Below are 18,198 nucleotides of genomic sequence, written 5' to 3' on the forward strand. Positions count from 1 at the left end.
TACTAGGGTTATGGTTCTGCAGGGTAGTTGGATGAGGGTACTGGTTTCTTCGCATTTGATTATGGGTTTGTAGAATGATTTGCTCGCTGAATTGTACTTTTGACTGTCGCATAAAGGAGAAGAAGACGCACAGCAGCATATTGGTCTTATACGCAGCTGCAGATTGTTGTTGATTTGGAATGTGTTAGGGCCGGGCAATCATGAAATTGGAATTGGGATGAGATTATGTATGTTTGGGGCTTTGGGCGGATAAAAATTTGTAAAAAAGCCCATAAGTTTGGTCTCAAAATTGAGTCAATGTGGGGGATAGAATAAAAGAAAAATGACCATTTGAATTTCAATTAAAGCCAATTGAAATTAAGAAATATAGCCAATATGAATTTAAGTAACAAACTTTGCTAAAAATTAAGTAAAACGAATTAGTTTAATCAACTAACGAGCTTGTTAATCGTAACAAATATAAAATAAATAATTCGATTATAAGCTAATAACTCAAAATTATAAATATAGCTTACACTAAATTAATAAAATATTTAACTAAAGTGTAAAATTCTTTGTGATGATTTTTCAAATATTTATAATATAACGGGATTGTAAAAATATATATATTTATTATTTAAATTGATAAAATTCCTTTGAAAATAATTTGAATGTATTTTAAATTTCATAAATTATTAATTAATAAATACAACCATCATTAATAAAGTATTTACTATAAATATTTGAGATAATTTTTGAATATTCATAAAATACATTCATTATCTACATAATTATATTAAGCACATATATTATTTCAATATCATAAAAGAGGGACAAAACATGCAAACTATATTTATTTTCTTCTTTTATTTTTTTTATTTTTATTTCAAATCTTTTGTGTCACGCCCGAGCCTACACCCTGGACGTGGTCGACAATCAATGACAATTAATGGCATTGAGTAGACCCTTGAGATGACTTACTTAACTCAGCAGGCGAAAACAGTCAATACAATAACCATCAAAGAATTGAATTAAACTGAATAATAAGATAATTGGAATGTTTTATTGATTTAAACATTCAACATGGACAAAGTAACTACCAAGTCTTTAACAAAAGAATAATACCGTAAATACTAATGAACTACTACCTGTCTATCTATGATGTCTTCTAAAACTGATATGCATATTGGGAATGACCCCACAACATCCTATAAAAAAAGGAAAGACATAAAGTGATAAATGTGTCCTCCAGAATGCGAGGAGGCTCACCACTGACACTCAGCTGGATCAACGATGTGATGGATAATGTTGATCCTGGTTACCTCCGTATACATCATTATATGATGCAGGTCAATTGATATCTATACATTGAATGTACGAGTATGCGAGTTGAAATGTTAAATTAACTTAACTTTGAAAAGGAGTAAGAAGGAACACTTACCTTGGTCGGCTCAACTTAAGAAAAATATGACTTAATAATACTAACTCATTTAAATATAAGCCAGCTTAAAAGCATGTGTAATATAAAGAATTTTTTTTGAAAACATGTTGTAGGTTCTAAATGTAATCAAGGATACAAATAAGTCTGAGATTTATGTTATAAAACAAATCAATTAATGTGTATATATATAAATACATTTAACTTCTGTAGGAGTTTCTCTAATCGAAAACCATCTCTTAAGAGCTACAATAATGATACAACGATCTACCTCACTCCGACAGGGCATCGTATACCCTACCAAAGGTATCAGATTTGATTGCCTAACGGAACAACTAGATTACTGTGAAAAGGGTTCATCTAAAGAATATGACCCTCTTCTACCCATGGTGGCTACATGGTTAATGAGGCTATGAGCTGTCTGAACTCTCCCCCATATTGGTGCTCAATGCTACTCGCAAAAATATTCTAGCTCTTATGTTTTAAAAACATACTGATTTTGTGATTTGAGATTAGTGCTTAAAATGCTTAGCTCAAAGGCTATCTTTGAAATAACAATTCCTCTTCTTTAAATTTAGAAAGATATTCTTATTAACTGAAAACTATGCCAAAGACTCTTTGAAAATCTCAGTTTCTCTTCTTTTCAACTCTGAAAATATTTTAAGTTCTTTTGGGACTACTTTGTTCCTATATACTTCTTTGAAGGAATACTTCACTTTACTTTGAACTGAACTCGAGCTTAAGTCTTAAAACGTCACTTCAACATTTTTAACGACTTATGAAAACTTGAAATGAATTTCACTTTCTTATCTTTTAGTCCTTGATTAACCTGACCTTTAAGTGTTAAAAAAAGTTAATGCATTTGCAAAAGACTTCATGAATGTACTTTAAGAATTTTCTAAACATGGCTCTAACTTTCCCATGAATTTGAAGTTATGGATTCAAGAAGTAAATTAGTATTTGAGGTTGATTTCTATGTAATTAGAAGTCATTTAGAGTATTTAGAATTATTAGAAGGTGTTAAAATACTTTAGAAGGGCTTAATTGGAATAAAATAGGAAAAATAGGCAAATAATCGATGATTTGGGCGCGTTAGGGGCGCCGCGCCAGACAATTTCGTCTGAGGAACCATTCTGGTGCACTGCAGGGATGCCGCCTCAGGCCCTTTGCATAGATGGGGCGCACCGCGCCAGACCATTTGGTCTGAGGAACCATTCTAGTGCACTGCAGGGGTGCCGCCCCAGGCCCTTTTGCATAGATGGGGCGCACTGCGCGAGGTGGTACCTAGATGCGTCTGAACGATTTTTCTTCTCTCATTATGTGATCCTAAATCACCTAAACCTCCATAGTTTAAATTCTAAATCTTTTGGTTTATTAGTATCAACAATACGGAATGGATCGAACTCGACCCGGAATGACGAATTGATGCAACAATAGGCAAACAACAACTCAACAATCAAGAAAGTAACCATATTTTTTAAGAAATTAAATATTCTCACTAAACCAATTCGAAAATCAAAGATTGAAGTAAGATTGGTGTGTGGGTGAACTAACCCAACACTTAAAGATCTCACATACCTTTATATGAATCACCCTTGAAGATATCCACAAGTTAAACCTCGGCATTCTTGGCGAATCCTTGATTTTTCTCCCTTTTCTTCTTCTTTTTTCTTTTATCGAAGCTCTAAACGTGGTTTGGATTTTCTTATCTGAAATAAAAATTGTTCTTACCCCTGTTAACCTATAAAACAAAATAGAAAATAAAAGAACATTGTAATTACTCTCTCCTAGGTCCTAACACGTTTAATCATAAAACAGAAGGCCTCAAAAAAGCTTAAACATACTTTGTCACTCCCCCCTTTTTCTTTCACTCACTCAATCAGGAAACCATACAAGTTATTGAAGATAATCAATTAAAGCATTGGAGATATAAAAATGATTATTTGGAACTCGCTTCATATTTAAATAAGGTATCCATGATCTTTTTGAATATCAATAGTGATACTAAACATACTTATTTTTCATGTCTATCCTACTTTATGATCTTTAGAGATCTGATAAATGAAAGACTTTTTTATATTCAACAATTCAAAATATAATGTTATTATAAGTTAATTGTTATATATTTATACATATTTAATAAATTGATTGTTAGACTCAAAACATGGTTAATGTTTGAAATGATATGGTGTAATTTTTTATTTTTTGTTGTTAACAGTAAGATAGTAATAGTAATATTTTATTTATTGTAATCTCAAAGAAGCACAATAGTTCTTAATATTAGTATTTGTCAAATTTATGGACAGTTATACTGCCAATAAGGGATGTCATTAATGGCAATGCTAGATGCAAATTCTAGGAGTTAATTGGCTATTGTTATTGCTATTACGGTCAAATATATGTCATCAAAATTGAGGAAATCTTTAATGTTCTATATTATTAGAAAATTTGAACAAAAAATTAAAAGAACTATAATTTTTTTTAAAAATTTTAAGACTTACTAACTTTTTTAAATCAAACGAAATATTAAAGTTAAAAGAGTAAAAGTATTTAGAAAAGTAAATAAAATATCATTAGCCAAAAAGACACTTGCATTTTTAATATGTTTACCAACAATCTCTGTAATTTTGCTTAAAACTTTAGGAATCCACCAATAATCAACTAAATTTGGAAGCAGAGGGTTATGTGCGGTGCAACATAATCTTTTTTAAAAAAATAAAAAAAAATCTAAATTATAATAGAGAGATTAAGTGATTTTTTTAAAAAAAAAATTATATATAAAAAAAGTTTATGAAAGAATCTTTTTTAAAAAGATTAATAGTTGGAAGGAAGGGAGGGGGTTTACCGTTAGAGAAAATCGTGGAGTGGGGTAAGAAAATATTTTATATTTTATTTCAATATTTTACATTAATTAATAATCATTTTAATTTTTATCATTATTAATGATTGTCTATATAAAGTGTGCTAAAAAGAGATATGTATGTTCTATTAAACTAATAAAAGATACTTTCTTCGTTTCAAAAATAATGTTCCTATTTTTGTTTATTTTGCTTAAAAAAGAATGATCCATTTCCTTTTTCGGTAACACTTTAACTTTCCACGCGACATGTTTAAGACCACAAGATTAAAAAGCATTTTGATACATTTGACATGACTTTAATTTAGAATTACAAGATTAATAATTCTTCTTCTTTTTTTCTTAAATTCCGTTTAAAGTCAAACTAAGTTATCTTTTTTGAAACGGAGAGAATAGTAATTTATATATAAACCTGGACGGTCAATTGTTTGAACTTGAAATTAAAAAAATATCCTTAGTTTGTTTTATATGCATATTTATCATTCAAAAAAGAAAAGTAAAGAAGATTATAATTTATAACTGTTCAGGTCTAACACGTGCAATTAGAAAACAAATAAAACTGAAACAAACTTTGTCTCTTTGTCTCAGTAAGAATAAAAGTTTGAATGGAAGATTAAGCGTGATCAAAACTTTTGAGATATTGACAGAAAAAATATAATTATTTGAAACAATTGCTAATATAACTTGTGATTCTTGGTTTTGCAGCTTCTACTCTATTTTATTGAAAGAAAAACATATCCTTTCTATTTTGTAAAGAAAAATATCAAGTGTTGTTGTAAAAGAAATGGCGTCGCTCTCCAACTCAATTTCCAAATGGTTGTTGCATAGTCCAGAATTGCATGAGGTACAAAATTCAATTTCATTTAAACCTCAATCATACATTTTCCTCCTTATTTTTATTCGTTTTTTTGTGTATATTTTTTAGTTAAATTTTTCATTCTTATATGTTTTATCTTCTGCAAGTATATGCTGGAGACTTTGTGTACCCGCGAGAGCCAAAGCTTCTCAAGTAGATTAGACTTATATCTTCAAATCAGCCAAGGTAATATTTTATTATTGATTTATACTTGTCAATCTCGTTTTACCCATAAACTTCAATGCTGCCAAATAAAAATATTTTACTTTCGCCCATCACCATACAACATTTTTTTTGTGTGTAAACCCTCAAACTATTTTTGGTTAAATCAAAAACCTAAATTGCTAAACCTTCTCTAAAAATAAATTATATTGGCCAATACATTTTTCATATGACTTCAGAAAATTTTCATTTTCCAACTCAACATAACACCTCATGCTTTCCATTGACTAATCATATTTTTTTTTAAAAAAAATTACTATGAAACGGAGTAATATGAATAATGCCTTAATTTTTTTAGTCTGCTTTAAAAAGAATGATATCTTTCCTTTTTTAATACTATTTTAACTACAATTTTCAATATGACATGTTTAAGGTTACAAGTTTAAAGAGTATTTATAAACATATGTCATAACTATAATTTAGAACATAAGATTAAGAAGTTTTTTTTTTTTTTTTAAATATGAGTTCCAAGTTAAACTAGGTCATTGCTTTTAAACAGAAGGAGTAGTATTTAGTAGGGCGGTAGTTGGGCCTATAATAATGGGTCAATACAATATACGGGTAAAGATTTAGTCCCGTTAAAATTTGTTTTGGTTAAAATAGGTTGACTCAAAACTGATTAGGTTACAAGTTATACGTAATAGTTCATAACTCATCCGTCAATTTTTTACTAATTTTAATAACTTTATTTTGTATTTATAAAATTTTTGTACCTAATAATTTTTTTCTTTATAATAACTATATATATCATATAAATGAAAAAATATTTTGAAAATATTTCGATAAAATTTTTCAAAAATCAATTTGGATTACATATAAATCCAATTTTTTAATGGATTAAGCTAACAAATTGTGAATCAATAACTAACCCAAATCTAAATGGGTTGGGTTGGAGAAGTTGGGTTTGATGTTGGTTTAATCAATGGGTAGAATGAGGGCTAACAATGTGGGTAGTAGATGTTACATGATTTGCAAGAAACTAATGATCATATAATTTAAAAAAATCAATAGTCATCTTCTATCACAATTTATACACGTTAACTTATGCACTTAATATTTTGTTTTAATGATAAAATGTATACACACCGACAATAATGTGTTTTAAAAAGTCAATCAGCTTTGATTGAATTATATTTTTAGAGGTGTTAAATGGCAACTGCACCAGAAGCTGGTCAACTAATTGCATTGTTGTTGAAACTAACATATCCCAAAAAGACGATTGAAATTGGATTGTTCACTGGATATTCCTTAGTCCTTACTGCCCTTACAATTCCTGATGATGGCAAGGCTAGTGTATCACAATTTAATACAACTAAAATTGTTTTAATGTACAATTTATTCTCAAATACATGTGTAGAACATCATTGATCTATGTGTACAAATATTATGCAGATTATAGCTATAGACCTTGATCGAGATGCATACGAGATGGAATTGCCAATTATTAAAAAGGTTAACATTGAGCATAAAATTAATTTTATTCAGTCCTCCGCATTATCAGACCTTGATGAACTCTTGAATGAGGTAAGTAAAAGTAAAGTTACTTTAAAATCTTTTGCATCCAATTACTTGATTTAATGAAACTACTTATTCTATTGCAGAATGACAATTGACGAATTTTCGATTTTTCTTTCAGCGACGCAGACAGAGTTAGCTATCAAATGTACCATGAGAGAATGTTAGAATTGGTGAAAGTTGGAGGTATTATAGTTTATGACAATACACTATGGTTTGGGACAGTTGCTATGCCAGAAAGGAAACAATGAATCCAAATAGGCAACACATCATTGAATTTAATAAATTTTTATATTCGGATACTCTTGTTCAAATTTCCCAAGTCCTTATAGGTGATGGAATCACCATTTGTTGGCAACTCTAAAAAGAGTTCTCTTTTGTTCTAGGAATAACAATTGTGTGTCTTGTGTTTGATGTTGAAATGTTTCCTTTTTTACTAGTAAGTTGTTGTTTAAAAAATTATTGTACTATGACATTTTCGCTGCTAATTCTGAGTATGTTAAAAAGTAACTCCTTTTTTTAAGAGTTATCATATGTTCATTTAGTATTTTGCAAATGTCTCAAGTTGATACTTGAGAAATGGATATGATTTTCGAGCAAACATAGTCATCCTGTTACAGAGTCCTTTTCATGGTCCAACTTCTTTGGCGAACAAAGTGTCTCAACTCTGATAATTCTTTGACTATGACGCTTGTTCAACCCAATATACATGTCAGTGTACGTGATCCCACATGCATTATAGTGAGTATCAATGATCAGGTGTTGGACTCGTTGACACTTATGATTATAGAGGTATAATAAAACTCAGAAGTGTTTTGTTGAAAGAGTTATGAACTTCTTATAACTGATATATTTTTCAAAGGGTTCAAAGTTCTTTTATTCACAAGGGGAGAACCTTCTTTTAGTGTTACGATATATCAAGTAATCATGTTTCTCATCGACCTTCTTTAATCTTGAAATATTTATCGAGTTAGTAATTTATGGGGTGAATATTATGACTATGATTCTCTCAAATATCTAATCACATATTTTGTTTGTGTCACGCCTATATCTCTTATTACTACGTTAATTACAAGGTATGTGTCTATCCTAGACACAAGATATGTTTCCCCATTCCTAGGCTTATGATCCTACTCTATTTGATCTTAATTGTATCTTATGTCCTTCTCTCTCTCTCTCTCTCTCTCTCTCTCTCTCTCATGTTAAGCAGTACAACAATAAAATCAAAATCAAAGAAATCACTCATATGAGAAATATGTAGCACAACATTGCATCATATCAACAACAATGATATTGTTGATATGCTTAAGATACACCTTTAAATGGTGTAATGTGGTAGCATGAAAGAACAATAATAAGGTTTTGATGAAATACATAGAAAATATGGAAAAAGTTTTGAACTTTACAATGGGAACAACTATTAGGTACTTACAGATAAATTCTAATTTATAATGTTGTAGGGAATCTATAAACTATCACGAAGTTTACAAGAAAATGAAACTACATAAGACGCAAAATTCGTTATTAAAACACCAAGATTGTGTCCTACAAGGGATTTTTCTTACCATTGAATTATAAATACTTTGAGTTACACATATACACTTAGTCTCTTGAACTTTCACTCAACCATTTTCAATGCTTGAATAGTTTATCTACATAAGATGCTTTTATAACTAAATTGTTTATTAACATAAGTGTGAATGATCATGCTAAGTAAATCTTGTCATTCCTAATATTAATTTTACAAAGAACGGATAACGCCCAGAGTTCATACAATCTGCTTACCAATTTTTGGCAAAATCGATGAAATTTAAAGAACTTTTAGAACTCCTAGCTTAATGTTCTATTAGAACCTTACTCTAAAGACTTGAAATATTAATGAACTTAAATAAACTGACTAAATCCTTCTAATCCCTTAACTAGATGTAAAACATCGTGGTTTAGGGTTAAAATAAGAACTTAAATAACATAGCTTAAGTACCAAACACATAGGGAAAAGAACGAAATGACCCTAACTCAAAAAACTGATGAAGTTCCCTTAAAGGAAAGCTTCACGGACTGTTCAAGGCACAACAATCCATCAAAAAATTCATTGGTTGTATAGTCATTTGTGAAACTTTGATTGTCTGATAGGGTCTTACTAAAGCGATCATTTTACTCCAAACTATAAATGGAGTAAACTCTGTGAAGTTGTAAAGAGGAATCGTAGTACTTTAATTTGATAGGTCATGGACCATCTAATTCATTATGTACCGAGAGATATGGTAATTTAAATTTGACACAATAAAAATCTCATATTGAAACTCAATTGATTAGAATACTTTCAACTCAACTTCGTGCTAAGGGATTTTAGTGACCATAATTCATATCGAAAATCATTCCCATATTTTAAGGATTTATATAAACTTAAAAATTGACGAGTGACTATGAAGACCCTAAACTGGTCATACAACTCACCATGGTGCATCTAGGGTCCTATCCAGTTGACTCAAATCCTGGAAGCCCTAGATAGTTTGGATACCTCCACTAAACATATTGTGGACCCCTAAACGACTAAATTAGGGCTTCCTGAAAGGGTCCATGGTCAATTTTGGGTTCATGGACTTGGTTGTTATCCTTCTTTATCCTTTCTCGATGCACAAGGTGTTACACCCTTGATAGACTCCCTAGATACCTTAATTGAAGACCTAAGCAGTGATGAAGAAAGGAGAGTTGAACTTGAAAAACCCTCGTTTCTTCTTCCTTCGTCTAAAGAGAAGATTTTGGAGAAAACATAGAAGAGAATTTGGAAATTTAGGGGAATAAAGTTAGGGTGGGTAGTTTTAAGACTTGAAAAACTTATATAAGGCTAGGGATTTGAGTAAAACGATAAAACTTAGGTTTTAAGAACATAGGAAAATAATCAAATATTCTTAAAATAATTGTTGGATTGATCCTACGGTTATGATCTACGGTCCTTAATTCATATGGACTATGTTGACGCTCAATGTTGTCCCTCCACGATATAAATTAATCATCAAGCTTTATCAATTTCAAACAATTTAAAATAATTAGTTTTATAAAATTCAAATAGATTGTATGCTAACTTGAATAAATTTGTCCCTTTTTTTTAATTATAATTTTTAAGTAATTTGTATGTTTTATATATTTATGTATGTAATTAGAGTATTTTTATTAATATTCGGAAATCGTCTCAAAAGGATTTTTTTTAATTAAGTATTTGGCTTATTAGTTTAGTTTAAGTTATGGTCTATATATTGAATTAACTAATTTATCATTATGTTAATTATTTTATTGTGAAGATTAAGAATCTCATTAATAGATTAATAACAATTCATTTTTAGCTTATTTTGACTGAATTCAACTAATTGCCTATGTTTGATCGAAATAGCAATTCACATGATTATTTTTCTTAAGTCAAATTAACTACATTCTTGGCTTCTTTTTCAAGACCTTTTTGCCTCAATAACCCAACCATTCTCATCCAATCCAATATACATCCAAAGCCGACCCATTACAATACACAACCCAACTTAATTCTCCACGAAAGATTTAATCATATTCCTTTAAAAATTCAATACAATCAGTTAATCTTGTTTGTTGTTTTGTTTCTATCCGTCGACTATTTTCTTTGAAATTTCATGTGTTTATTTATGTCTTTTTGTGCCTTTTATTATGAATTTAAAATTAAGAATGTTGTATCCATTGTTTGCTGCTAGAGTACTATGTTTTGAGGTACATTTTATTTGGTCTTCCTGACTTTGTCCTATCATACTCTCATTTTTAGTTTAATGTTTAGATTTAAGTTAATGCTTTGTTCAATTCTATCTTTAATACTATTATTATCTAAATCTCTTATGGAAAGCCTCTTAAGTTTATAGAAATTTGTAGCCACTTGAGTATGAACCTGGAAGTTGTAAAGATCTATTTACATGCTTGATTCTTTTTTTTCACTCTTTTTTCTGTTAAGTCTGGTTCCTGAGAATTCTGTTTGGTTGAATTGAATCTTTTGTCGTTATTTTTTCACATTCTTTTGCGATCAGATTTTTTATTGAGTTTTCATATCTGCATGTAGTCATTAGAGTATTAATTTGAGTATTCATATATCACTTTATTTATGCTCAAGTTTAGTTTGAATTCTTTTTATATACATCTAACGGGTCTAGCTTGGATAACAGTTGATCCGTTCAAGTGTAAGTTTAGTAGCTTGTGAGCAAGTTTTCTTGTTTTTCATTTGAGTTTGATGTTTGAATTAAATATTTGTGCTTAAATTCAAATTAATTTTTAGCCTTTTTAGTGTACCATTTAATCTAAATTCCTTTATAATATGTGAGGGTGCATCTTCGCCATTTATTGTCCTTATTTTCTCATGTTTTCAAAAGCTCTATGTAACGGTTGATGTGCATCTTGCGTTACATCTAATGGATTGAGTTTTATTGCATAACAGAGAAATAGATCGTCTTGTCTTGGTAGTGGTTAGATTAATTGATATATTATTTACATGTGTTGCTATCCTTTTTTAGGACTAAGTTAAGCTTATATTTTCATCTTCCTATATTTACTGGTAGTACTAAATTGCTTGCTCATAGACATGAATGTTATATCCCATTTATTCTATTAGTTCTTTTCATTTACTTTGTTTACATGCGATATTGGTTGAGTCCAATGGAACCTAATTCTTGCATTTCGTTGAGTTATAGATCCATTATCAAGTCAACTTCATCATTTAAAAAATCGGAAATTGAACATAGGGATGAAGCTAATTTTGAGGTCTCATGAGTTAAAAACTGACTTATACACAATGATATATGGATAGTATATGATCGGTATACAAAAATTAAAATTGGGTCAAAGCCTAGAAAATCAGTAATTTTTGGGCCCAATGTTTTTGTGCACCAGTATACCCAAAAGCTCCCAATTCTTCTTCCCTCTCTTTATTATATGATCGTAATTATATTTATTTTATTTTAACTCTAACACTTATCTTAATTATCTTCATAAAATTCCATTGAAGATTACCCATCTTTATTATAATTTAAATGATCTAACTATCTCTTTACTTGATCATTTTGTAATTAGATTTTACATTTTTTATAAATTGCAAAATTGTTTTAAGTGCTTTAAGTTATTTTATTTTCAATTGATTTTTATTTGTCATTATATACTTTAAGTATTTTTTTAGAGTTAGTCAAAATGTTTTTGTCAAGTCGTAGGTCAACCACGTGTGAGCAGACACTTCAAGTGTCTTAACACTTTCTTGAAGTGTAAATTGAATGCCAAGCCCCTTTGGTTTCTTCAAATGATTTTGTCTCTTTGAATCTTTTGAGAACTATTAAGTTTTTCTTTATTTCTTAAAAAACAATTAAGTGGCGACTCTCTTTTAGAATTGATTATTCTTTAAAAAGGTAAATAAATTTTTGAAAAGATTTTTTTTTTACTTTTTAGAAATGACGACTTTGATAGGGATTTAATTAGTTCTAACCATAATGATTCAAATATTTTTGACTATTTGTTAACACTTGTTGAATTATTTTGCCTCATATATGTCTTATTTCTTTAAATTGTGATATTAGCTGTCATTGCATGCATATCATTTACTCTGTGAAATGAATTTTTTTATTTTTCACTTAAAGGAAGATTATATGGGCTTGAGTCGAACGTTAACCAAAATGTTTCTCTTGTACCTCGGTGAATGTAGTTGGTCACTGGATGGTAATGGTTGCTAACTACCCTAATCCAAGTTGTCTACTTTAGTGACCAGTCCACTTCAAATAAACCCGACTCTTCGTCAACTAGCGTAGTGTTAAATTAATTCCCTTAATTTAGTCCATTTTCCTAAGGTGACCCAACACCCAAGACTTAGATGACCCAACACTCAAGACTTGTTGGGCCCATTAAAAGAACACCTTGAGTGTAAAAATGATCCATGACCCAAATAGACAATCATACTTATGTATTTAAATTTAAAAGATGTATATGCCATTTGGCAAACCATTGACTCTTGGGTAGAGAGTTTAATAGGCTGTTCGAGTCAAAGAAGAATCAAAGTAAATAATCAAAATAGAGAAAAAATGGTTAAGAATAAGGTAACTTTTCAAACTTGTGTTATTAGACACGCCATAACATTTTTGTAGGTACAAAACAATTGAAGGATGTGTGGCAGTAAAAGCTTGCCATCAAAGAAAAAATAAAAACATACACATAAATTATTCTCAAATTTAGTGAGGGAGCATTCTTTTGGAAAAAACTAAAAATAAGTCACATAATTGAACGGTGTATTTGTTAACATAGTCTACCATCCTAGTCATAACTCAAAAGCAAACACCCCTAGAAATCATGTTTCAAGCTTAACTAACATGAGTGTTTCAAACAACAAAAAAGAAAATACTCACATGCAACACTACGTATTAGCATCATGTACGAGTAAAGCAAGACCCTGATTAAGAAACCATTCGAGGAACATTAAATATCAACGACCAACATAAATTGCTGATAAGCATCGCGATTCTCTTTCTTACAAGCAAAGAAATATGTTTGAACTCTCCCAATTTATATAGATAGATATATATGAAATAAAAATAAAAAGGTTAAAATCCAAACACGGGAAGGTCCACATAATATCGAATGAACATGAAGAATGAAGACAAGAAAAAAGTTGTAATATTACTGTGAAGCTATACTCAAGCCTCCTCACTTAAAGAAGACTGTATATGCACATTACAGCTAGACGATTCCCAAATAAAATTTCACATGCTAAACAAGTAGTTGTTTGAACATGTTTTACATTATTAAAAGACACAAAATATCTTGAGCCTTTAAATAATATCACTACAATAACTTCTTTTATACAAGTTGAAATTATCAATGAGAAAACATCAAATTTTATCCGAACAAAATTAGACACTAAAAGAACCCCACCAACAGATTGTAACTGTGTCATGATATTTTCTCCCTACTTTGCCTTTGTGTGAAAATATTATATTAGAAATCGAGATAAAAATAATTGTCTTCAAATCATATTCATCACCTATATGTAGTAAATCCTTTAATAATCAATGTTAAAAAGGGAAATCCAAACTTATATGATTGGAGCTATACAAACAATGGAACTCCACTTGTTTTTGTGAACGCTATATCTTTACTTGAATCAATACACAATGAGCATGAACACCACCATTCAATCGACCTGTATTTGCACTTGATTGTTTCTTTCTCTTGTGACATTTAAAAGTAATTGAAAGGAATGAATAACGGAAAGGAGCAATACTTACCTGACATATGAAAATTAGATTTATAATTGACAATAAACAAGGGTAGATTTTGGGTATTCACATTGCTATACCACATGCAACTTTGGATTGATTAAGTCATCAACTCCAGTATCAAAATTCGCACTTGACGGAAACAATTGTTGAAATCCTAACTAAACCTTCTCATGATTTCCCAATATAACTTGATATAACATGATATGATTTTCATCTATATTGCACATTATTTCACTACACACACAACCAATAACATGTAACAAAAAGGAACAAATGAGTTAGGAAAGAGGAAGACGGAAAGTAAGGAAAACAAAGTGGTACGGCAAGAAGGAAGTTCATCTTGGAATGTGATAGACCAATGTGTTGTCTCTGTACCTATTGAATTGCTTCAACCGAAGAGGCCTAGGAAATCTTTCGATAGTGTTCCTCCTCATTCCCTAACGACCCTATCCTAGGTAACTTTGGTGGAAGCAATGCAGTAAGCACAAAGACAACACAATGATCTATCACATTTCTAGATGAACTACCTACTTTGATCACCACTTTGTTTTCCTCACTTTCCCCCTTCCTCTTTCCTAACGCATCTTTCCCCTTTTGGTACTTGTTATTGGTTATGTGTGTAGTGAAATGATGTGTGAGATAGATTTAAATGATAAAAATCATATCATGTTATGCCGAGTTATATTAGGAAAGATCGAGAAGGTTTAGTTAGGATCTCAATAGCTGTTTTCGTAAAGTGTGAATTTTGATACTGGCGTTGATGACATAATCAATTCAAAATTGTGTCTGGTATGGTTTAGGAACATGAAAACCTACATTTTACTCTTGTTTATAGTCAACTATAAGTTTAATTTTCATATGTCATGTAAGAATTGCTCATTTTCGTTATTCATTCCTTTCAATTGCATATAAATGTCACTAGAAAATGGAACAATGAAGTGCAAATACAATTCGATTGAATGGTGGTACTCATGCTCATAGTGCATTGATACTAATAAATCTTTAGAGTTCACTCCCCAACAAAATAACCTAGAGTTCCAAAGATTGTATATCTCCTATTTTGTATGTTTGGATTTCCCCTTTATAACTTTGGTTATTCAAGGATTTACTATATATAGGTGCTGAATCTGGTTTCAAGATAATTATTTTGATGTTAACTTCTAATACAAATTGTTCACATGAAGGAAAAGTAGGTAAATAAATTTTTATGATACAGAGTTCCTCTCTATTAGTCTTATCTCAAGTTTAATACTAACTTTTCATCAACATTTACCTCATTTTTATTAAACTTTTCTGAACCCTAAGTGAAGACCTTAGAGTATAAATCTTTGCAATCAACATCAATCCAAGCGATGGGCAACTTCGTTCCCACTTTCCAAATTGATTTCTATGATTTCACAAAACTAAAAAAATCAAATTACACCCTTCCATTTCAATTTCGATTATAGCCTCGCCACTCTCAAAATCTGAAACCATCACATCCATGGCATTTTCCTCAAAATCCACCCACATTCATCCTTAAACAACATAAACCTCACCCACATGCCACTCTCCTTGAAATTTTGGTTGTTTTGAACGAAAAACTGAACATGATCAGTCAACTAGGCACAGAATCAACCAGCTCCTTGGAATAGGAACCTCAACCCTCACTTTCATCTCATAGACACCGTGATCGCCGCTTCCACCTACTGTCTTCTAGAAAGGAACAACTATCTCCACCTTGTTATCATTGAAAACAGCTGAAACTGAATTGGCTTCATCATTAACGATAATTGGACCACTTTAACCGATCGAAGCTATCTACATCCCTTCGAATTCCATTGAGTGATACAAACAAGAAGAGAAGAAAGAACTTCGAAGGAATAATCAGAATTTGATACAAACGAGATAAAGAAGAAAAAGAAGGCACACAATACAAACAAGTTCTCTAATTGTAAGAAAAAACAAAAAATTAAATGATGTTGGAGAAGACGAATAAAACAAAATGAAATGATCATCTTAACCTTAGTTTAACTTCACTTCAATTGTAACAGTTTGTTTTTAGTGTGAGAGAATATTTGGATAATTTAAAAATTATTGACCTGAGAAATGTGATTGTTGACCAAACTAGATTAGTAATCAATAATTTTATGATAAAAATTCTAATTGTATTTTATATTTGACCATTTTTCACATAATATTTTTTTATAATTATCAAGTCTTTAAGGATGAATTTATATAAGAAATTTACAAAAAATAATATTTTAATTTTTGTTAATGAGACAAAGTTGTTATAATTTTTATTTTTTTTCTAAAAAGAAATAAGAACAAGAGTCATTGAATGGCGGACCAACATGCTTACATGAGGGCATGAATACCTATTAACTTTGCAATATATATATATATATATATATATATATATATATATATATATATATTTTGTCGTAATTTTACTATCTTTAGAAAAATCACTTTTTGAAATGTTTCAAGTATAATACAATTTGAGAAAAATACTTATAAAGGAGTCGACACTTAATTTTTTAAAGAAATTAAGAAAACTATATTAAAAACACTCTAACAAATTAAGTCTTACAAGTTTAAAAAATGGGCAAGAGGTTCTTATTTATACTTCAAAAAGATTATTAAAGCATTTAAAGCGTCCGCTAATTTGCGGTTGTCCTATGACTTAGATAACTATTTTGACTATATTTAGGAAAATGACTTAACTTGAGAAAATAGATAAACAAGGAATACTTTTTAATTTTTAAGAAAACAAGATATTAATTAAAATAATTGAATTAATTGCACATGATTAAGACTTTAATAAAACTAGATTAACTAGAATTATTTATTTTTTGAATTATTTTAAATGATTTTTGCTAACTAAATTAGTTAATTCAATCATCAAACTATTTATAATTAATTATTTTTTTTTTTGACTAAAGATGTAAAATTAATGTATGAGAGTTGATAAAAAAAGGAGTTAAAATATACCAACATAAAAGGACATCTTTAATCTTTTGGGGAAATATAATTAAGATAACCGTTAAGTTAATTAGTAAATCAATTAGTAAGGTAAGACCAATTAATAAATTCAAATAGAGAGAGTGAGGGAGGAAGATTTGGGCCTTTCTGATCTTGGGCTTTGGCCCCATTTATCTGTCTTACACTATTGTAAAGGCTGCGCAAATATCAGATGGGCTTTGATCCGACTTCCATATAAAGTTGCCTAAATTTTTTGGGGCTTTTGGCCAATTTTTGATTTTCGTATACAGATCGTATACTATCAGTACATCAGTGTATATAACTCTATTTTTAAATAGTGAGACTTGTATTTTTAACTTCGACTTGTATATCCACAGTGTGGAGCTATATTTCACCACCTTGAACTGTATATCAGTGTATAAACATTGTATATTACATATATACGACCCATTCCTTGGTCTTTTGAACAAATTTCCAGCAACATGTTGGAGCTCGTAACAAGATTTGAATATAGAGGGAGCGGGCTGACTCGATGGAACAAATGTGAAAGGAGGAGTCCAAGAGACTCGAGGAGAGCTAAGTAAATGAGAAAATTCTTTAATAAATTAGGTTATAAGGTTTAAGGATAATTATTTCAACAATTTGTCTACCACCACAATTTAACCAACAAACACATTACTATCAAAGAGCTACTGTCTTGACATTTTAGAATTAATCATAAGGCAAGTAAAATTATAACTTAGAAGCATATTAGAATTGAGAAAGTTTCATAACCAATATATACTTCTCATAATGAATAAGAAAGTCAATCAAAGGATATCTTCATAATAATCGATCATGACATAAGGACCATTTAAACAATAATCAACACTTTAGAAATATGTATTAATTAAAAGAGGAATAAAAAATATTTATTAGCTTTGGAAACTATCACAGATTGATTTCAATATTTAAACAGAGTGAGCACTAAAATGACGACTAAAGAATTAGATTTAACGTAGGATCCCGAAAGGTTACCTTCACATGCCTATCCCGAATGATAAAATCATATTATCAAGCATCAATAATATAGTATACAACCCATGGATCTAAGTCGAGATGT

At 29.9% G+C, this 18,198-nt stretch overlaps 1 pseudogene; it reads left to right on the forward strand.

Moving 5' to 3' along the window:
• Positions 1-6,501: 6,501 nt before the first annotated feature.
• Positions 6,502-7,231, forward strand: LOC109120354 (probable caffeoyl-CoA O-methyltransferase At4g26220; annotated as a pseudogene).
• The last annotated feature ends 10,967 nt before the right edge of the window (positions 7,232-18,198 follow it).

This window comes from Solanum lycopersicum, chromosome 5, assembly GCF_036512215.1.
Source record: "Solanum lycopersicum chromosome 5, SLM_r2.1".
Lineage (NCBI taxonomy): Eukaryota > Viridiplantae > Streptophyta > Magnoliopsida > Solanales > Solanaceae > Solanum > Solanum lycopersicum.